Source organism: Solanum pennellii, chromosome 1, assembly GCF_001406875.1.
Source record: "Solanum pennellii chromosome 1, SPENNV200".
NCBI lineage: Eukaryota > Viridiplantae > Streptophyta > Magnoliopsida > Solanales > Solanaceae > Solanum > Solanum pennellii.
This window is the reverse complement of record NC_028637.1, coordinates 10,671,996-10,696,768: the sequence shown is the minus strand read 5'-3', so window position 1 is coordinate 10,696,768 and position 24,773 is coordinate 10,671,996. Positions and strand designations below refer to the sequence as shown.

At 32.8% G+C, this 24,773-nt stretch overlaps 2 pseudogenes; both read left to right on the top strand.

Annotated features, from left to right (window-relative positions):
• Positions 1-309: 309 nt before the first annotated feature.
• Positions 310-1,272, top strand: LOC107017452 (annotated as a pseudogene).
• Positions 1,273-5,980: 4,708 nt separating this feature from the next.
• LOC107017444 lies at positions 5,981-18,230 on the top strand (annotated as a pseudogene).
• Positions 18,231-24,773: the final 6,543 nt, after the last annotated feature.

Genomic DNA, 24,773 nt, shown 5'->3' with positions numbered 1-24,773 from the left:
CTTCCCAATAAAGTCTAAAGTTTCTAGCACGGCAGATAGTTATTGGCAAAATATTCTTGACCTCGAGAATCTTATGAATTCTATGGTATATACATATAGCAGTGAATCTGGTCGGCGAAGTTTGGGGATTCACTACCATATGTTTATTCCTAGAATTCATAAGATTCTTGAGGTCAACGATAACTATCTACCGTGCTAGAACCTTTAGACCTTATAGAGAGGCATCCATGCTGAATAAAATTTAAAAGAATTCTTTTGAATCACCACAAAGTAGAACTTTGTATCCCAACCGCTGAGATTTTGGAAGTAATGGCAACAAAGAAATGTCTCCAGAATTTTTATTTGGAATCACTTGAAAAGCTTGGCGACTCTTTTCTCATATATTCTATTAGTATACAATCGTTTAAGACTTATGAAAATTATCATGGGGGTCTTCTCAACATTAAGATAAATAAAATCATTTCCAATGTTGCATCGTTCAAGCTCGGATGTGCTCATAAAATTCTGAGATTAACCCATCATGAACCATTCTATCTTAAAGTGTGGACAACTCCCAGTGATAATCCTCAAGTTTACAACTTGACAAAAATTTCTTGATGCCTTCAGTAGAAATGTGTTGTAGGGTAAAGTATAGATTATTAGAAACAAGAGAGTAGTTGATGAGGTTGAGGCACTAACAGGTGCCTACCTCAGCTCGGACGGGCAACGCAGCAGCTTTATCATTTATGAAATTGATCGGGATGGACATTGATATTATTGATGCACCTATCATAAGGCACTTCATCGTGAATGCTAAGAAGCTAGTCAATGTACGGTACTTAGAAATCATTGCTACAATACAAGTTTCACGACCCTTCGCTACTTGTTCAAACGCTAACTCATTGATCTTACATACTACATGAGATTCCACGATGCTATTAGCACTTGAAATTTCTTGGAGATGTAATGCTAGATTATGTTGTTACAACATATCTCTATTTCAAATAATTGAGGTTGATTACATGACTAATTACTTATTTGTGGTCTACTTTTGTAAATAATGACTGATACACTCAATCTGCAATTAAGGCTAGACTGCATGAGCACATTCTTCATGCCTCTCAAGATCTGCAAAGGCAGATATGTTATACAGTTGAGAATTTTGAGAAATTGGATATTGTGTCTACGTTTGGATGGGAGAGTGAAACTACTTTCCCAAATGTGGATGGGGATGTTGTTAGGTCCTTTATTGGTGCGATCTTTGTTGATTCTAGCTTTGAAAAAGATACTTAATACATTTTTAAACATAAGGCCTCTTCTTGTGTGTGCATCTCCAAGCTTTGGGGAGATAAATATTACATAGAAGGTAAGAGATGACCCCGAAGACACTTGATCTATCTTTATTCTCGTTTGATTAATTAATTTCTTCAAAAGATCTATCAGACTACGGAATGAATGATTTGATCAACAAATATTCATTTTTTTTCTTCAATTTCTGACGAATTTTACCAATTAATCAACTCTGATCGAACTAATCAAAACCCAAAGGAATTATAAATATTTGTTAGGTTCAAGGAGACAAAATTTATTTGTACTATTTATGGAAAATAAACTCCGACCACAAAATAAATATGATGAAACAAGAATATTTTATTAATTAATAGTTTGGGTACAATTATATCCCTCTCTTGATTCTTCTAAAAGATAATTTGCACCTTAAATGAATTTTATTTGATATCCATGTAAATAGGTTTCTATGGATCTTTTTTTAAAAGTATTTGGTTATCAAGAAGAGTCCACCCACTTCTTGATATCTTTGTAAATATTTCATGAATTTATGAAATTTTCAAGATCCCTCTCTAAGGGAGATATTACACTTTATATAGTGTAAGCTAGGAGTAGTTTTCAAGAAGGCCTAATTGAAATTTGACTCATCTAGAAGAGTCCCACACAAATTTTATGTCTACGAATGCCGAGTTTTTGGATGTAGAATCAACAAAGATCGCACAAACAACGAACCCAATAATATCTATAAACACATTTTGGAAGTAGTTTTTGTTGGATATGTAGCCAGAAGATGGGAAAGAGAGGGAAAGAGAGGAATTTGAAAAGTTGAGAACTTGAACAGTTTTGAACTTGAAAAGTCCTCTTATGATTTAATGAAAAGGCATTTGTCCCTCATCGGGTGTGGAAAGAAAAATATGAGAGTTTAAAGGCAAAGGAAAAAGTCAAGCAAACATCATGGAGAAGATGGAAGATGTAGATAACTTGTGTGCAATGACCTCGTAGTGTAACTTGGTTGGAAATCACAAAGAGTGGATTCTTGACTCAGGTATCACTAGACATATTTGCTCTGCAAAAGAAGCCTTTGCAACGTACACTCCTGCTGAGTACGATGAAAATTTGTTCATGGGAAACACAGTAACAGCAAGGAGTGCAGGAACTGGAAAATTAATGTTGAAAATGACATCCGACAAGGTGTTGTTTTGAACAAAATGTCCCTACTATTAGGAAGAATTAACTTTATGCTGCACTACTCGTTACGAATAGGTTTAAGTGTGTCCTAGTTAGTGATAAAGAGCTAACAAGTAAGAATGAAATGTTCATAGGAAAGGGCTACCTCAATGAGGGTCTTTTCAAACTATATGTAATGGTTGTTGATAGTATTAATAAAAATTCTGCTTCTGTTTACTTATTGGAGTTAAATGATTTATGGCATGCCCGTTTGGGACATGTAAATTACAAAGCCTTGCGAAAATTGGTTAATCTAGAAGTATTGCCTGATTTTAAATGCGATAAGTCGAAATGTGAAATTTGTGTGGAAAGTAAGTTTGTTAAACATCCTTACAAGTCTGTTGAAAGAAATTCTAAAACTTTAGACTTAATTCACACAGATATATGCGATATGAAGTCAACACCATCTCGTGGTGGGAAAAAGTATTTTATAACTTTTATTGATGACTGCACTCAATTTTGTTATGTATATTTGCTTAATAGTAAGGATGAAACAATTAATGCATTTAAGCAATACAAAAATAAAGCGGAGAACCGATTGAATCTAAAGATAAAAATGACTCGGAGTGATAGGGGTGGAGAATATGAATATCCTTTTGCAGAGATATATTTGGATTATGGTATTATTCATCATACTACTGCACCTTATATAACACAGTCAAATGGTTTGGCAGAACGGAAGAACAGAACATTAATGGAAATGATGAATGCCTTAACGATCAATTCTGGTTCACCACGAAACCTTTTGGGGAAAGCCATCCTTACAGGTAATAAAATACTCAATAGAGTACCCCATCAAAAAACACAATCAGTTCCATATTAGTTGTGGAAAGGATGAAAACCCAACTTTAAATATATAAAGTGTGGGGGTGTTTAGCAAAGGTAGAGGTTCCTTTACCGAAGAGGGTAAAAATTTGACCCAAAACACTAGATTGTGTCTTCATTGGGTATGCTGTGAACAGTAAAGCCTGTCGGTTTTTAGTTTACAAATCTTAATATCCTGAGATCCATATTAATACAATAATTAAATCAGATAATGCATAGTTTTTTGAAAACATCATATATATATATAAAAGAAAACATTATGTCCGCCTACGTGGCACCACCACAAATCAGAATTCTCTTTTAAATTTATTTATTTCCAAAACTAGCCTTTCCTTTTCAAGGAAAAATGTGACTTTTATGAAGAGTTGCGATTTTAATGAACATATGTGACTTTTATGAAAAGTTTTGTCTTTTATGAAAACTTGTGACTTTTATGAATAGTTACGACTACTATGAAGAGTTGTGACTTTTATGAAAAGATGCAATTTTTACGAAGAGTTGCAACTTTTATGAAGAGTTGCAACTTTTATATCAAAAGTTGTAACTTTTCTGAAAAGTTGTGACTTTTATGAAGAGTTGTGACTTTTAAGAAAATTGTGACTCTTATGAGAGGTTGTGACCTTTCCAAATGGTTGCAACTTTTTCAAAGAGTTGTGACCTTTCCGATAAGGCACAATAAATATTTACTCACACTACCCTCTGTTATCTATAAATAGAGGGATTTTTTGCCACAATTATTTTTTCCATTGGATAGTTGAATTCAATTACATTGTTAAGCTTCCTATGAAGTTTGTTTCATTTCTAAAAGTTTTCATCCTCCTATTTCATGGAGCTTAATCTTTACTATAAGTCGTAGTGATTCATGTAAGTATGACAACTCTTTTTGCTATTTTTGTGACATTTTTCTTTTAACTTTGTTAAAAGTTACGCAGAAGATGATTGAAAATTGATCTTCTCTTTTGTCCCTTTCTACAGGTGTCTTCGTATAAACAAAGAAAATTGATTTCGATTTCAATGTCACGTTACTACTCTTGCACCTCTAATTCCACAACTCATAACGTTTTTGAAATGGTTGAATTTATTACATTTGGTCTTTTAGTAAACAAAACTTTTATTTCTGTCACTATTGTAGTTTTTTTTTGCTATAGAGGAATCGAATTAAAATGCATTAATTAAACTTCTACTGAACCTTTTTCATTCCTCATTTTCCATGAAACTTAATCTTTACTGTAGGTCATATTATCGAATAATCATATGTAAGTTCAATAAAATGTCCAATCCCGTGCGAAGCACGGGTAATTTACCTAGTTTATCCATATAAAATAGAAACTGAGTCAATAAGTGAAAGACCTAAACGACCACGAGAAGAATCAATGGAAAATTTCTAACTAGTGAGGAACCTAGGCGTATTACTCGCCAACAAAAATCTGCTTATTTCGGACCAGATTTCTTAGCACTACTGCTTGAAAATGAGCCTCAAACATTTAAAGCAGGTATGTCTTCGTCTGATTCAAAATATTGGAAGAAGCAGTTAATCGTGAGATCAAATCAATCTTAAGTTATCACACTCTGGAATTGGTTGATCTTCCTCCAGGAAATAAACCTTTAGGATAAAAGTGGATCTTTAAAAGAAAAATGAAATGTGATGGGACTATTGACAAAGATAAGGCTAGACACGTAGTCAAAGGGTACAGACAAAAGGAAGGTCTGGACTACTTTGACACATACTCTCCAGTAACAAGGATAACATCAATTAGGATGTTAATAGTACTAGCAGCAGTGCATGATCTTAAAATCAACCAAATAGATGTAAAGACAACCTTCTTAAATGGAGTGTTGGAGGAAGAAATATAAAATGAAAAACCTTAAGGGTTTATAGTTCCTGGTAAAGAAAAGAAAGTGCGCAGACTTGTGAAATTACTTTATGGACTCAAGCAAGCACCCAAACAATGAAATGCTAAATTTTACCAAACAATGTTGAAAAATGGATTAAAGATTAACGAATGTGATAAATGTGTTTACATTAAAAATGTTATGAATCATGAAGTCATTTTTTGTTTGTATATTGATGACATGTTAATAATGAGTAAAGACATTGACGAAATAAATGATACTAAGCTGATGCTGTCCAGCAAGTTCGATATGAAGGACTTAGGAGTTGCTGATTTTATCTTAGAGGTCAAGATTATCAAAACTCCCTAGGGACTAGCATTATCTCAATCTCATTATATTGAAAATGTATTGGATAAGTTCAAGTACTTGAGTTTCAATGTTGTCAAAACTCCAATTGATTTAATTTTTACATTTAAAAAGAATGAAGGACTCCCAATTGGAATATGCCAGAGTGTTGGCAAATTTGATGTATATTATGAATGGTACGCGACCAGATATAGCATGTGCTATTAGTAAACTGAGTCGGTTCACTAGTAATCCGAATCAAACTCACTGGATTGCAATGAAACGTGTGTTAGGTTATCTAAAATATACACAACATTATGCTTTGCTTTATAATAAATATCCTACTGTGATTGAAGGATGTAGTGATGCAAATTGGATCACCTGGTCAAATGATCTAAAATCCACGAGTCATTATGTATTCATACTTGGTGGAGGAGCAACCTCTTGGAAATCATTCAAATATACATGTATTGCTCGCTCCACAATGGAATCTGAATTTATTGCTTTGTATAAGGCTGGTGAAGAAGCTAAATGGCTCCGAAATGTTCTAGAGGATATTCCATTCTTACCCAAACCTGTTTGACATATTTACATACATTGTGATAGTCAAGCAGCAATAGGAAGAGCAGGGAGCGTTATGTACAATGGGAAATCTCGTCATATACGACGGAGACATGACACCGTAAGACAATTGCTCTCTAGTGAAATTATCATAATTTACTATGTAAAGATCAATAGATTATGTGTCAGATTTAGTAACGAAAGTCCTAGTGAGAGAGGCAGTTAAAAGATCATCTAAGGGAATGAGTTTACGGCTTAGGACAATTCAGCATGACGGTAACTCTATCTAGCAGACCGGACATCCCAAGAGCTTGATTCATGGAGAAAAACAAATTTGTGGCTGACGGTTCGACATTGTAAATTAACTTAATACATTCTCATTATGAAAACAATGTTCAGGAACAAGGTTAAGACTTTAAGGCTTGTTAATGAGGTAAGCTTAAAGTTTTAAATAATATGCTAAGTTTTTTACATTTTAAAAAATAGTGTATCTACGAGATGACACGGTCTAGAAATCACCTATGTGAGTGTGAAGTGGAAGCCGCGTCAAAGAAAATTTTATGTCAAAATTCGATTCTCTATACACTCGTGAAACCAGGAGGTGTTCATGGCTGAAATGAACACAACCGTAAGAACCATAAACAGTAAAGAGTTAATTGTGTGACATATAGTTTTCTAGGTATACACCAAAGCTCAACTGTTCAAAGATATCACATCTACCGATTGACCGAGTATATCCGACATAAGTTCACTACGGTAAGTCCAAGGGAAACCTACTTATTCAGATGCAATTAACTGTTGACTATAAAGTACACAATTGTCCGTGCATTCCTATGTTATAACCATTTCCCATCAATGTGGTGGATTGTTGGGTATGTAGCAAAAATTGTTGGGAAATAGAGGGAAAGAGAGGAATTTGAAATGTTGAGAACATGAAGAGTTGGGAATTTGAAAAGTCCTCTTATGCTTTAATTAAAAGGCATTTGTCCCTCATCGGTGGTGAAAAGAAAAATAGGAGAGTTTAAATATAAAAACACTCCTATTAATTGTTAAAAGGGTTGGAAAGAGGGACCCCCCTCGCGCCGTCGTCGTTGTCGCTCGCTCGTCTCAGCTTTGGCTTCGTCTTTGGCTTCGGCAAATGATCGGGACATTATTTTTTGGACAAAGCTTTTTAATTAATTAATTAATTAATTAATTAATTAATTAAATGACCAAAAATGTTTTCAATTAATTAGTTGATAATAGAAGTTGAAAATTAGCCAAAATGTTTCAACTTTTTAGTTGACTAACCCGACCTGACTCGGATCCGCGCGCGACCCGTTTTATTTGAACTTTCCCATTTTATTAAAATTTTCCGCCATGACTGTTCCAAAAGGTTGCAACTTTCAGGAACATTCAGTACCATTTGAAAGGTTGCAAATTTTCATTAATGGTCATGTGAATTATGAAAGGGTTGCAACCTTTCGGAACCTATTCTTCTTGGCTGTAAAAATACCACTCATTCTTCAGAATATTTCCTTACTAATTTTATGATCTTCTTCTTCGTCGTCGTCTGCACACATTTTCCTTCGTGTACTTTCCTAATATGGATTTGTTCACTGACAATAGAGTTTTTGGTATCTACACTATGCTGATTAAGTTCATTTACCATAGGAGGTTATATTCAAAATCAATCCTCGGATACTAGAGGGGAATAATTTCCTTAAGGGGCCACTGTGAGTTCAGTGTACTTGATCTTTTTCCGATTTAAAAGGTTTTTAAGATTCTAGTATGTTTTTTATAAATTTTACTTTTTTTGAATTAATTGTTCATCTATCTTACCGTGTCAATAAATTTCAGTTACTTCATGTTTCAGAATAATTTGTTAGAGTCAGTAATTTCTTATTTTATAACACAAATTGGCAACAATTTCAGTCTCCCATACGAACGTAAACACAAGATCCGATTTTAAACAATCCTCAACAGTACAGTCTTTACAAATTTGGCGAGGCATGAAAAAGAAGGTGCTTGTGGATGCCAACCTTTTTATGGAGATTGAGCATATCATTCATGGTTAATAAAAGCATACATCAAATCAATAATTAGTCATGGAGTTAGTTTGAATAGTTGAAATAGATATATGTTGTAACAACATAATCGAGCATTATATCTCCAAGAATTCCTAGTGTTGATATCATCGTGGAATCTCATGTAGCTTGTATGATCCTTGAGTTAGAGCTTCAACATGCAGTAATGGATCATAGAACATGTGATGTAGCAGCGGTTCAATGTACCAGACATATTAACTTGTTTCTCAGCATTCATAGGAAAGTGTCTTGTCAGAGGTGTATCGACAAAATTACTGTGAAACAAAAGTCATTTCATAAATGGTAAAGCCGCTACATCCCTACACAAGTTGAGGTAGGAACCTATTAGTGCCTCAACCACATCAACTACTTCTTACTATTTCTAATAGTTTGTCTTAGCCAACTATACATTTTTATTGAAGGCAATAGGAACTCTTAACCAAAGTAATGAACTCGAGAATTATCATCAGGAATGATACACATTTTATGATTGAATGGTTCATTATAGATGAATTTTGATATTTTACGAGAACATCCAAACATGCACAGTGTAACATCGGAAATGATTTTAATTTTCTTAATTTTGAGAAAACCCTTGTGATGACTTTCATATGTCTTTAATAATTTTGTACTAACATCACATGTGAGAATAGAGTCTCCAAGTTTCCCTAGTTATTCCAAATGTAACTTCTAGAGGCATTTTTTTGTTGTCATTACTTTCAAAACCTTAGCAATTGGGATACAAAGTTTTTGCTTGCAGTTCAAGTTTATTCTGCATGACTGCTTCCCATATAAAATCTTAAGGTTGAAGCACGACAGATAGGTATTAGGAGATATTCCAAACCTTGAGAATATTATGAATTCTAAGGTATACACGTATGGCAGTGAATCTATTATATTCCACCCGAACAGATTCACTCTCATACGTGTATACCTTAGATTCATAAGATTCTCTAGGACAAGAATAATTCGCGAATTACTATCTGTCTTCTAGAACCTTTTGACTTTATAGGGCAAACTAAATTTTTTTATACAAACTGCTAAGGTTTTGAATGTGTTGACAACAAAGAAATGCATGCAGAAGTTTCATTTGGAATCACTTAGGTAACTTGGAGACTCTTTTCTCAAATATGCTATCAGTATACATTTGTTTAAGACTTATGAAAATCATCATTAGGGTCTTTAAACATTAAGAAAAATAAAATAATTTGGAGTATTACATTGTTCAAGTTTGGATGTGCTCGTAAAATTTTTAGATTTATCCGTAATGAACCATTAAATCTTAAAATGGGGTTCATTCCTAGGGATAATTCTCAAGTTCAAAACTTTTTCAAAGAGTTTGCCTTCGGTAGAAATGTATATTCGGGTAAAGTAGGAGATTATAAGTAAGATAGAAGCTAATGTGGTGAGGCACTAATAGGTACCTACCTCAGCTCAGGCGGGGAAGTAGCAACTTTATCGTTTATTGAAATTGATCTTGATGGACATTGATTTTATTGATGCACCTATGTTAAGGAACTTCCTCGTGAATATTAAGAATCTAGTAAATATATAGTACTTGGAAATCACGGCTACTTTACAAGTTTTGTGACTCTTCGTTGTTAGTTAAAGCTCTAACTCATGAATCTTACATGCTACCTGAGATACCAAGATGCTATTAGCACTTTGAATTTCTTGGAGATGTAGTGCTATATTATGTTGTTACAACACATATTCGAGGCTGATTCCAAGACTAATTACTTATTTGCGGTCTACTTTTGTAAATAATGAATGTTATGCCCAATCTGCAGTTCAGGCTAGCCTGCATGAGCACATTTTTCATGCCTCGCTAGATCTACAAAGGATATGTTGTACTTCTAAGGATTTTGAGAAATTAGATCTTATGTCCACGTTTAGATGGGGGAGTGGAACTACTTTCCCAAAGGTGCTTGAGATGATTTTTAGTCCCTTGCTAGAGAGAGATCCTTGTTAATACTGGTTTCGACAAAGATACCACATTTCTAAGCATAAGACCTCTTCTGGAATAGTTGATTAGACCTCAACCAATAAAACACTATCAAGCAAGACTATTAAGTGAACTATGCGTCCCAAAAAAATTCATGGGACAATAACATGACATTTGAGACATCAAAATTTTGTGGGACTCTACAAGATGAATCCAATTTCATTTAGGATTTTTGGAGACTACTTACCCTAGACTCTAGCTCACACTTATATAACACTTATATAAACTGCATATATTTCTTTGAATATGCATCTCTAAAATTTCATATATTCATGAAGTGATCAAGATATGGGCGCACTCTTCTTGACAACCAAATACTTTAACAAAATCGGTAAAATCCTTTCACAAAGATCAATTAAATACTAAGAAGGTCCACATCATCCTAGTTTGGGTGACACTAATAGCCTTTGAATCGTGGAATAATCTTATGAGAGGGGAATCAAGGGATATACATATATGTACTCACAATTTTTATGAATAAACTCATTCTTTTTTATTTATTCAGTGATTGCAATAATTTATTTCTATTTGGAAAAAAATTGTGCAACTAACTTGCATACCTAGTTTGACCTAATTTACACGGCATCTCCTCTCTTGAAAATAAAATGCAAATATCAAGCCACAAACTACAAAAATTGAAACTCCATTCTATGGGTACTTCAAGTATCATCTTTGAGTTTATAAGGTTTACACTCAGACAAGCCTTGAAGATACAACACGACAATGTTGATCTTGTTTTTGTCACTCTTAACCAAACTACACTTGAAGTAATACTGCAAGTGCCATAAGAAGTTCTCCGCTTCTTGGGTGTCACGGATGCCTTTAAACATATGTGACTTGGGAGCCTCGACCTTGGCTTCCCTATATCGGCCGGATGATGTCGATCCTTCAGCTTACACGCCCTTATTGAGTGCTTTATTCTCAACTCTCATTGCTGCTATCATACTAGCGCATCAATGAGCCGACACTCCAAGAAAGTGATAGCCTCCTTCATCTCGAACTCGGCATGTTGGCGTCCCTCCAACTCCTTGCGGATGTTGTTGTTTTCCTAAGGTTGAATTCCTTTAAAGTCTTGAACTTTTCATCTACCTTATCCAAATGCCGACCTAATATCTTTATGGTCTACCTCTCCATTTGAACCCTTGTGACCCATTCCTCTCCGATGGTGGCGTCAATAGCCTCATCACCATAATCATCATCACTTGTTTCAATGGTCAAATGTGGGTGACATGTTAGTGCCTTGCTTGGTGTAGGGTCGAACAACATTTCCTTACTTGTCTGGTGGTGCTTATTTCACTTGCAGATCTTACTTCCACCATCAATCTTTATTGTTGTGGTGCTAGCAACGTTTATATCTCCTACATTGGTCATTCCCTTACTGCAAACCTTTGAAATAATACCACATTGTCGGAGACTTAGAGTCTAACTAATGTTTTATGCAACACTTGACAACTTACAATATTTCACGGTCTTGTAAGCTCAAGTAGGACTTTTGAATCTAAGACCGCTAAGAGAATGCAATAAAGACTTAGAGAAACTTGAAAAGCTTTCAAAAAAGGCATAGTATTACTTTGTCGAATGTTTTAAACTTTGTTGGAACATTTTTTCAATGAGAGGCCCTTTATTTATATTACCTCCTAAAGGCCTAAGTGTAAATGTTATCAACTTTAAAGTTCCCTAAAATATTTACACTTCAGTCCTATTCTAGAATTCTCTAAAAGTTTTAGGGAATTCTAAAGCCTTCTTGAATATATCTAGGAAGTCCTAGAGTATTTTACCAACCTCTTCATAAATATAGATTTTCTCCCTTTCCTGATGCCGAATTTGAACAAGGAAATGGTGGGACATGACACAATGGATCATTGTGGTCCAAGCTAATCACACTTTGCATTAGTATCTAGACAATAATAACTCCTGCAACACACAATGCTACGAAGTTTCGTCGTATTTCCTATATTTTTACATAAGCTATGGATCACTAAGGTCCAAGCCAAATGCCACTTTCCATTAGGTATATGGATACAAAAAAATCCTGAACATCCCTATAACACCCAATGCTATGTAATCCAATATCAGAGTAAGAAAAATTTAAGTGAATATCAGAGCTAATAGTATATTGATCATACTAGTATAAAAGGATGTGTTATGGTAAAGGCATTTGTCAAACAAAAATTGATATAAACAACAATTACGTGCCAATTCTAAGCTAGTGGGGGTCAATTCTTTTGTTTTTTTGGATCAGGGCGAGAAGGAATTTATATATAGGTGACATGTATAAGTTATACTTCCAATCCTCGCACTATGATAACCCGCTAATTGGATTATGAAGACACAAAGAACTTCATATATTGGAGGTGCACCAAAAGGTACTCAATACCTACCTAGAATAGTAGGGTTCATAGAACATAACAAAAAGGCATTCAATATATTGTTCACTAGAGGAAAAATTCCTTCCACATCAGAAATATATTTTATTAGCATACAATCAAAGCATTACATGGTCAACATGGAAGTGAGTTGAGAACCATGAGGTATCAAGTACAATTTTCACCAGTTGAAAAAATCTAGGTGATTTCTTCTATTTATGACTTCAAGAATAGACTTACCTAGTAACACGATCAAGCAAACAAGATATATGATTTAGAAATAGAAAGGAAGAGGGAGACATACTTGATGTAATTGTAGGTGCAAGAACAATAAAGGAAACAAAATATACTTTTACGAAATAGAAAGAAAGACGTGGAGATTTATAAGAAAAAAAGAATGATCGATCAACTAAAACGCAATTAATTACTAGAGTAAAATATAAAGGTGAAAGAAATTTAATTCATAAAAGTGAAGACTTACCCAAATAATCAAGTGGGTTAAATTGAACAGCTGTAAGGGTTTCCCAAATTCACAAAGTAGCCTAAACATTAAATGTGCATTCAAAAACTAACCCCTAAGACAAATCCTAGTTTCTGCTATTTATAATAGTAGATAAACAAACCTAATCTAGTTACAAAAATAATCTTGAGCTAAAACGAAGAAAAGGCTAGCCTATTAATTATTTAAAACATAGTGACCTCTTGCTTAAAAGTGTATTTTAAACCTTCAATGCTTGTTTTATTAATCTTCTAAGGTATCCAAATTACTTCGAATCGAATTCATCAGTAAAGAATAAAGGAAGGGAAAAGATCGGAGTTGTTACCTTGGTTGACTGAAACATCTTGTATGAGAAGAGAATATATAAGAACGTTGGAAAAGAGAGCTGGTACAGCCCACAAGAATCGAGAAGAGTAATATTCAGCCGCGAGCAATGAGGCAACACAGTAAGAATAGATTTTATAGTTCGGGTTAATAAAAGTGGGCTTTAACCTAATAAGATTAGGTTGGGCTTGGGCCAAAACTTTATTTTCCTTTTTTATAATTAATTATATTGTCTATATGGCCCCAAAAATAAATCTTTAAAAATAGGGTTTTCGGGGTAATTTAGGGAGAATAAAAATATCAAATATGGTAAAGAAATGTCAATAACATAATATTTTCAAAATAGTTAAAATACGAAATTGCCAAGATTTTCGTGAGTTTCTCATATAGAAAATACCCTCATCCCCCTTAACAACTACTAACATGCATATGGTCTAGGAAAATAAGAAATTAAAATTTCATCTATAGTATATTATGAAAAGAGATTTATTGCTCACCAAAGATAAAGTAATCCTGAAGAGTTTTCTAGCTCCTCCAAAAATTTGAGAACAATATGAATAGTATTTGTTGATTCTCTCAATAAACTCCCAGTTTGCATAATGACCAATGATGATTTACTCTTTAGATATAAAACTCTAACACACCTTAATCGGGAAAATCTAAAAAAATTATGTCCCCCTAACCATTAGATTTATATAGTAGAGGAATATGGTATTCATTGAAACACTGCTCATGTTCAAGTAGTTATGTCACAAACATAAGAATGTGCAAACAAGTAAAAGTAGATGTGGACGATAGTTCGATGCCAGGTCTCCATCTTAACGACCATACCTTCAACCTTCATTTAGCTACAAAAAGGAAATACGCGCATCAAATTATCATCTACAGAAAATGGTCCACATTCTCTTTCATCATTAGCTAAAGGGAATATGAAGAATTCTTACCTTAAATATATTTCCATCATAAGTATTGGCGTATCTGCTTTCTATAAGCAAGACTATTTAAGTAAGAAAATTTTATTGCAAGTTAAGGAAAATGAGTCTTTAATGGAGAATAAGTAAATTTCAAAGAATTTACTATTTTGTATGGTCATAGTAATATCACAATATCGTTATAACAATAAATATTGAAAAGTGCAGAGAAATATAGTTGAGATGCTTCCTCATAAATATACGAACAACGTATTGGGATAACTCAAAAGATAAAAACATTTCAATTAATTGATACAAAGAATGGGAGCAAAAAGGAAGAACTCCTACATTAGCATAATGGAATATAGGAATGGTAATTAAGAGTTCTTTAAGTTACAACCTTATTGGAAATGTCAAGAAAAAGAAATGTTAAATAACCTTTAAAATGAATTTAAGAAAATATTGATAGATAAACTATCATTCCAAATAGCTATCCTAGTGTCCTTCACGACTTTCTTTCTCATAGCTACCACTTCTACAAGTTCATCACTCGTTATCCCATAACTGGTTAATTCATCACAAAGGTTCTTACCTAAAATGCCAAACTTCACCGTGTTTGACCCTTTTGAAAAGAGAGATTTCAACCCCTAGAACAAATCTATTAATGATTAGTAAAGAAAAACATTCCATTGAAATATGCTGGAAAAGTTCTACGTACACATTACTATGTCATTGAGTTGTCAAGATCATAGTTTTAGTTTAATAGCAAAAGAATGGTTTGACTTTTTTGTAAAACTACAAAGTATAACTGGACGGAGTAGGGAGTGTATCAATTCCACTTTATTCAAAAATTTGTCAAATATATCGAGAGACAAATCTGTCAATATGATATTTTCGTTGATGCTGAAAATATTGTGGCGAACTGGCGATACATCCATATTTTTGTGGACAAAATTTTGACGATCACATTAACTTTTTGTAAGGCAATTTGTCACGATTTATGATCAATTTTTTGAACATCACTCTTTGTTAAGATTTATGATCAATTTTTTGAACATCACCATCACTTATGCTAATGAAGTCTTGCTCAATGTAATATTTTAGTAGTAAAAACATATTAATGTACACTTGAGTCTAATAGGGTCTAAAGAGGATTGTGTGTACGCAATGTTACCCCTAGGAAGTCATTTCCAATAGACCCTCAGCTCACAACACAACACTCGATTCCTACCACATATCTTCGACATATCATCTGCAGTAAACCCATTTTCCATCCTTAATTTTCGCTGATTTATTAAAAAAACATCAATTTTTTTAGATCTTTTTTCGGGGAGAATTTGAATCCTAACAGAAAAATGGCTACAGAGTGGAAAATGGCAATACAAAGGTTGTCAATCAGGTATTGTGGACTCGAATTAATCACGAATTTGAGTTGTGAAAATAGTTTTCGATATAAACATTAAATAAAATTATGACTTACAATAAACTCTTGCTTTTGACTTTCTTGAATTCGAATAGTGTACCGCATTGTCATATTATAAAAATAGTTTAGTAATTAGTGAAATATCAAAAATGGAATATCACAAGAATTGAACATATGTACATCTTGCCATTATCTCGTAAAGGTAAAAAAAATTTTCTGAAAGACTCTTGGCTCAAGTAAAAAAAAATAGTAAGTAAGAATGAAACGATGCGAAATCTATCGGAAGGGTGCAGAGACAACAACATTGTAATGCGATAATCAATGAACAATTTACTGGGATAGATTATTTAAAATAAGAATAAACAATGGTATATATACAATGACAATCACCAACCACTGTAAGCAAGATATCCATACACCACCTATTAACCTGATATCCTAATATGTATCCTCCATAGTTTTCTATATAAAGTCATGTCCTCGGTAATATGAAGTTTCATTAAATTCTGTTTTATCACCTCTCTCCAATAGTTCTTCTTTCTACTTCTATCTTTCCTTGCACCCTCTATAGCGAACGTCTCTCACCTCCTGATCATACGTCATCTACACATCTTCTCTTCGCATGTCCAAACTATCTTAGTTTTTACAAGATAATAATATTAAAGATGGGAAAAGCACATATACAGAAGCAACACACCATTGTTATATCCACAAGATGGATCAGCTCCATCCACAGAGATAGTTCTCATAATTAAATGAAATGTGACATCTTTATTGTGATATCTTATATGAATTAACAATGATAATTATACTAATTTATGTCAATCTCATTATATTAAGTTAAACTTCATCAAATTTTGTGTATCTCCAAACTTTTTGGAGATATATACTATTTAGAAGGTATGAGATAGACACTCGATCGATCTTTACTCTCGTCTGGTTAATTAATTTCATCAAACGATCTATTTGACTATTGAGTGAAGAATTTGATCAATAAATATTCTATCTTTTTACAACGTTGAATGGATTTTGACCAATTCTTCAACTCGGATCCAACTTTTTAAACCACAAAATAAAATGTAAATTTTATTTAGGGTTCTAGGAGACAATTTATTTGCAATAAATTTTATGTATTAAGAAACAATAATATTATATTAATTAACAGTTTTTTTAAGTTCAATTTTGTCCCTTTCTTGATTCTTATGTTGGATAAGTTGCATCTAAAATGAATTTTAATTAATCTTCATGTAATGAGGATTTTGTCGACTTTCATGAAGTATTTTGTTGTCACGAATAGTCCGCCCACATCTTGAGCTTTTTGTAAATGTTCCATGATTTTATGAAATTTTCGAGATCCCTCTCCAAGGAATATAGTACCCTTTATATAATGTGAGCTAGGATTAATCTTCAAGAATTCTAACTGAAGTTGGACTCATCTGGTAGAGTCCCACACAATTTGAAAGTCTACAAATGTCGAGTCTTTGTCTCTTGAAGAAGATAAATTCTTTTTTAAATAACCTTTTTGGGCACATAGTTCATTTAACTCTCTTATTGGTTTGAGTTTTATTGTTTTAGGTGTAACCAACGGTTCTACAAGCGGTCTTAGGTTAAGAAATGTATTAAGTATCTTTGTCGAAGCTAGAATCAACAAATGTCGCACCAACAACATCTCCAAGAACCTTTGAAAAGTAGTTTCAGCTTCCCATTCGAAAATGGACAGAAGATCCAAGTTCTCAAATTTTCAATAGTACATCGGTCTCTCCAGATTTGGCGAGGCATTAAAAAGTGTTGTGCATGCTAGTCTTAGCTGCAGATTGAGCATATCAGTCATTGTTTACAAAAGCAAACCTTAAATCAATAATTAGTCATGGAGTCAATTCAAATATTTGAAATAAAAATGTGTTGTAACAATGTAATCTAGCACTGATTCTCCAAGAATTCCTAGTGTTTATATCATCGTGAAATCTCAGTTAGCATGTATGATCCTTGAGTTAGAGCTTCAACAAGCACTGAAGGATCATGGAACTTGTAAGAAGCAGGAATTCAAAGTACCAGACATTTACTATCTTCTTAGCATTCATACGGCATAGGTGCATCAAGAAAATTAATGTGCAATCCAAACCATTTCACAAATGATAAAGTTTCTACTTCCCCAAAGGAGTTGAGGCACTAATAGGTGCTTTCCTCAGCTCTGGCAGACAAAGTAGCAGCTTTTACACTAATGAAAGGGATTGGGGTGGACATTGATTTTATTGATGCACCTATGCAAAGTCACTTCATCGTGAATGCTAAGAAGCTAGTCAATGTACAACACTTCGAAATCACTGCTACATTACAAGTTTCACGACCCTTCGCTGTTTATTAAAGCACTAACTCACGGATCTTACATTCTACCTGAGATTCCACGATGCTATTAGCAGTTGGAATTTCTTGGAGATGTAGTGCTAGATTATGTTGTTACAACACATCTCTATTTCAAATATTCAAGACTGATTCCAAGACTAAGTACTTATTTGCGGTCTACTTTTGTAAATAAGGGATGCTCTACTCAATCTGAAGTTAAGGCTAGTATGCTATAGCACATTGTTCATGCCTCGCGCTAGATCTGCAAAGGCAGATATGTTGTACTATCGAGGAATATGAAAATTTGGTTCTCTTGTCCACATTTGGATGGGACAGTGAAACTACTTTCCCAAATAAGCTTGGAGGTGTTATTGAGTACCTTGCTAGAGTGAGATCTTTGTTGATATTGGCTTGTATTAGATACTACATTTATAAGCATAAGACCTCTTCTGGAATAGTCAGTCAAACAATAGAACTCTTTCCAACAAGACAGTTAAGTGAACTACCAAAAAGAATTTCACGGGACAACATGAGTCCAATTTATTTAAGAATTCGACATTTGAGATATTCAAAATATGTGGGACTCTACAATATGGGTCCCATTTTATTTAAGGTTCTTAGAGACTACTTATATATAGTGTAATATATTTCTCTGAATAGGCATTTTTAAAATTTCATATATTAATGAAATATTTGTAACGTGATGATGATGTGGGTGCAGTCTTCTTTGCAACCAAATTTTTTAACAAGATCCATAAAATCATTTCATGGAGATCAAATAAATCCTAAGGAGGTCCACATAATCCTTAGTTTGAGTTACACTAACAACCCTTGAATCACGGAGAGATCTTAAGAGAGAGCAAACAAGTAATAAACATATTTGTACTCAGAATCATTATGAACAAAATTATTCTTTTATTTTACTATTTGATTGCAATATTTTGTATTTGGGACAAAAAAATTGCAAATAAATTGGCACACTTAGTGTGACCAAATTTACCATTCATCTTCTCTCTCACAAATCAAATGCTAATCTGAATCCACTAACCGCAAAGAATGAAACTCTATTTGTAAGGGTACTTCAAGTCTCGTATTCGAGTTTATCGAGTCTACACGCTGACAAGTCTAGAAGTATGGGGCATTTATAGACATCAAAATTTTGTGGAACTCTATGAGATGAATCACATCCACAAGAAAAGTGTAACAATTTGGAAAGTCACAATTAGTGGGAATCTCCTACCGAACGAGCTCAACACACTTTGTAGCTTAGGAAAATTTTAAATTGGGTTTCAAGATTATTGCGGTCAACGTACGCAAATAATACTCATTCAAAATACCATAATTATAGTATTAAATGTCTTAAAATTTAATAGATCGCCCAAATACTTAAGTATAGAAAAAAAGATTATTAATTTTCTTTTATATCCTATATTTTTACATAAGCTATGGATCATTGTGGTACAAGCCAAGTGACTCTTTGCACTAGATATTTGGACAATAATAACTCCTGCACACCCACTAAATACCCAATGCTAAGTAATCCAATACCAAACAAAGAAAAATTTAAGTGAATGTCAAAGATAGCCGTATATTGATCATACTAGTATAAAATTACATTATGAGGCATTATGTGGAAGTTTGATAAAGGCATTTGTCAAAAAAATATTGATATAAACAACAACTACGTGTCAATTCTAAGTTACTTGGGGTCAATTATATTAAATTTTTGTATCAGGGCGAGAAGGAATGGAGGTATAGATGACATGTATACATCCATTACTTGGTCTAATAATTGGATTATGAAGACATAAAGAACTTCAGATATTAGAGGTGCATCAAATTTCACTTAATAACTACCTAGAGTAGTAGGTTCATGCAACATAATAAAAAGACAATATAATATATTTTTCACTAGAGGAAATTTCCTTTTACATCAGAAATATAATTTTTTTAGCATACAATCAAAACATTAGCTGGTCGTCAAGGAAGTGAGTTGAGAACCATAAGGTATCAAGTACAATTTTCAGCGGTGATAAAAAATTCTTGGTGATTTAATTTGTTTATGCCATGAAGGATAGACTTGCCTAGTACCACAATCAAGCAAGCAAGAGTTATGGCTTAGAAAAAGAAAGGCAGAGGGAGAGTTACCAATTGATGAAACTCCTAGAAGCAAAACAATAACGCGAACTACAATCAATCAAACAAAATATACTATCAAGAAGTAGAAAGAAAGACAGAGAGATTCAGAAGAAGAAAAAAGGATGATCTAGCAACTAAAAGATATTTGATTAGTAGAATAAACTCTAAGGGTAAAAAGAAATTGAACTCACACAAGTGGAGACTTATAAAGAAGTTTCAATTGAACAGATATGAGGGTTTCCCCAAACTCACAAAGAAGTATTAACATCAAATTTTCATTCAAAAATCAACCCCTAAAATAAACCCTAGTTTCTACTTTTTATAATAGTAGATAAACTAACCCAATCTAGTTACAATAACACCCTTGATCTAAAACAAAGAAAAGTCTAATCTATTACTTATTTGAAATGTAGTAATCTCTTGTTTAAATTTCCGTTTTAATCTCAAATCACTAAATACTTATTAGTAATGTATAATGAGTACATGTGTGATTTGGAAAAGAGTAATATCTTCTAGGTAAGAAATTGAAGATTTTCCTTTGATTCTCTTATAGTCAATTTTTAAACTCGAAAGAAAATTTCAATATTGTAGATACGTTTTTCGTGTAAATAGTTCTTTCACCTAGGGAAACAACAAAGAGTTAGAACGATGATGAAAAAGAGAAGGAAAAGATAGGAGTTACATTACCTTGGTTAATTGACACTTCTTTTTTGAGATAAGAGAGACAAGAACGTTGGATTAGAGAGATGAAACAGCTCACAAGAGAAAAATGAGTTGAGTAACATTCAGCCGTGAACTAGGAGGCAACACAGTGAGAAGAAAGAAAATGAGCTCATGTGTAAGCTGCAATTAGCATTTGTAGGTAGGGTTAATGAAAGTGGGTTTTACCCTAATCATAATAGAAATAAATTATTTTGATTGTTTTGTTTTGGGCTTGGGCCTAAATTTTATTTTCATATTTGGTTAATTAATAAAATGGCCTATACGACCAAAGAAAATCTTTTTTTAAAAAAGGTTTTTGAGGGTAATATAGGAAATACCTGAATATGGTAAAGAAATGTAAACCTTGTAATAATATAAAAATGGCTAAAATATATATCGAATTGTCATGATTTTCGTGTGTTCCTCATTTTGTAAATACCTTCATTCCCTTTTCACAACTACAAACATTCGGATTTTGCGAGAATATAATTAATCGAATTTCTCTCTACTGTAGATAATGATGGTATGGGAAATGTACTGATCACCAAGGATGAAGTAATCCTGAAGAGTTTTCTAGCTCCTCCAAAAATTTGAGAACAATATGAATCGAATTTGTTGATTTTCTCAATGCACTTCATGCACAAAGACCAAGGATTATTTACTCCATAGCGGAATTTTTTAAACATTGAAACCCGTCTCATGTTCAAGTACTTATGCCATAGGCTTAAAGGTAGAAATCCTTCCCTTTAATTTGAATCTCCATGCATGAAGAATGCGCGAACAAGTAAAAGTACATGAGGATGATAGATCGATGTCAGGTCTCCTACTAATCGATTATACTTTTCACCTATTTTATAGCTACGAAATAAAATATGTGCATCAAATAAGGAGGGAACAATATTATCATCTCGAGAAAAATGGTCCACATATTCTTTCCTCATTAGCTAAAGGGAATATGTTTCATCTTCAATATTGACGTATCTTACTTTCTATAGGAAAGACTATTTAAGTAAGAAAATTGTATTGCAAGTGAAGAGGAGTGAGTATGTAATGGAGATGAAGTAAATTTCAAATAATTTACTATTTTGTATGGTCAAAGTGATTTCACAATATCATTTTTAACCATAAATATTGAAAAGTGCATAGAAATATAGGTGAGATGCTTCCTCCTAAATTTACGGATTACATATTGGGATAACTAGAGAAATAAAAACATTCAATTGATTGAGGATAAAGAATGAGAATTCCTAGAGTAGCACTGTTGAATATAGAAATGATGGTTAAGAGTTCTTTTAAGTTATAATCGATAGACATGAGTCTTCACTCAAAAGTTCAAGAAAGAGCATTTAAGAAAACAAATTTAAGAAAAATTTAATGGATAAACAACATTCCAGATTATTATTATAGAGTTCTTTACAACTTTCCTTTCCCATAGCTACCATTTCTACAAGTTCATCACTCATTATCCCATAATTGGTTAATTCATCACAAAGTTGCTTAGCTAAAATGCCAAACTTCAACGTGTTCAACCCTTTAAAAAAGAGAAATTTTAACTCGTAGAACCAAGATATTTATGATTAGTTAATAAAAGATATTTCATTGAAATGGCTGGAAAAGTTCTACACACACATTAATATATCATTGAGTTGTCAAGAGCATAGTTTTAGTTTAATAGAAAAATAATGATTTGATTTTTCTAAAACTTCAAAGTATAACTGGACAGAGCTCAAGAATAATCGTAGGGAGTGTATCAATTCCACTTCCTTCAAAAATTTGCCAAATGTATCGAGAGACAAATCAATCAATATGATATTTTCGTTGTTGCAGAAAATACCGTGGCAAACTGGCGATACATCCATATTTTTGTGGACAAAATTTTGATGATCAGCTTATCTTTTTGTAAGGCAATTTGTCAAGATTTATGATCAATTTTTTAAACATCACCATCACTTATGCTTATGAAGTCTTGCTCAATATCATATTTTAGTAGTAAAAACATATTAATGTACAGTTGAGTCTAAGAGGCAGGATGTACACAAATCTTACCCCTTTGCGGAATAAAAATATTTTTTTCTAATTGATCCATAATTCAAAAGATGGGTCTATCCAAACCCCTTTTGATGTCGGTTTTTCTAATAGTGAACATTTAGTATAATCCCACAAGTGAATTTGAGGAGTGTAAGACTAAGATGTACACATATTTTATTCCTATCTTCGTGTGATAATAATATTTTTTCTAATAGACCCACAATTCAAAAGAAAATTTCCGAACATGGTTGTAAGAAAAAAATATGCCAAAAAAATAGCAATATAGAAAACAAATTTAGGTTTACACGTAGATATTCTTCAAGTGATTAGATAACATAGTCTTTGTTAAATATAAAATAAAAAATTGTAGGATGATAAACATTTATACCGGAAAGTCAACTAGTTTTTGTTGGTGAAATTTTAAAATTACAATTTAAAATTAATCATCTTCATGTAGACACATGGATATATATATATATTTCTTTCTTTAAGGATATTTAAGCTCATGAAAAGAACTCTTTATAATGGAGAAATTCTTCCTTTCAATGATGAAAAGGAAGATTACAGGGGCAGTAAATGTTAGTTTTTAGCAAAGTGCAAATAGGGAATGAGAAGAGAAAAATGAAATGAGGAGGAACCAATTTTGGAGGGAAAATGAAAAGTTATTTGCAAAGTGCAAATGAACTGTCATTTATCCCATATCGGTAGAAGAAAGGAAATTGTTGTCCTTATATTAGGAAACACTTACTTTACTTCTTAAAGGTTTGAGAAGATGGTGCCGCCTCGCGCCGTCGGTGCTCGATCGACCTCTGCTTCGGCATTGAACTTGGATTTGAATTTGACAAATGATGTGACCTTAATCAATTTCTTTTCTCTTATAAATTAATTCAGAATGAGTTAAATAACAGAATTAATTTGGACGCAACAAAATTTATTTTAAATTCGCGTGCAACGGTCATAACGGTCTGATTTCCAAAAAAGTCATTAATTTTCTCAAAAGACACATCTTTCCTAAGAGTTGTTATTTTTTCCAATTACGCAACTTCCAGGGAAAAAATTGGTCTGAACATAGTTGTCTGAACAAAGACGTTTCTTGCTTAACATGGCTATAAATGGAAGTAATTTTTCATTTTTTCAAAAATTGGAAATTTTTTTCTTTGCATATATTTTATCTCCTAAACAAAGTGTCGATCAACTGAGTCTATGTGGCTTGTTACTGTTCTTACATTCGCTGAAGTTATAGAAGTTTGAGATACCACTACTTCTTTAACAGGATAAATATTTTTTATCTTGGGAGAAATTATCTGTAACCTCGGGTACAGTGGGGGATTAAATTTTATTAAGTAGACAGAGTAGTTTCAATTGACTCAGATTATAAGTACATTCTGTCCATTTCATCTTCATTCTGTTTGTGCAATTTTTACTAACCTTAATACATGTGATAACAGTAAATTGGGTATATAAATGTCCTAGATATTACATAAATTACAAATCATAAAAAGATAAAACAATGATTGAAATAATGATGTTTTAGTGAGAAGCTATGGTCTTGACTGATCATTGCAGTCACTAAACTAAAGACAATTACTTCCAACGTTCTACCAAAAAGAGTGGGCAATAGAGAATGACATGGTAGGAGACAATTAAATAATAACTATTATTATATGATCAAATGTACTAACAAACTTGAATATAAGTTTTTCCTAGAAAAAAAGGAGGTTGATGCAGATTATGTATCAAACAATTGTTCACATTATCAACTAAATTATGCTAATTCAATTATGTGACCTTTTTTTGTTCAGAATTAAACATAAATCTTGATATTAAAAAAGGCACATGACAAGGGTTAGGAGATTAATTATAGTCTCTGATCTACATTGATAATATATATATATATATATATATATATA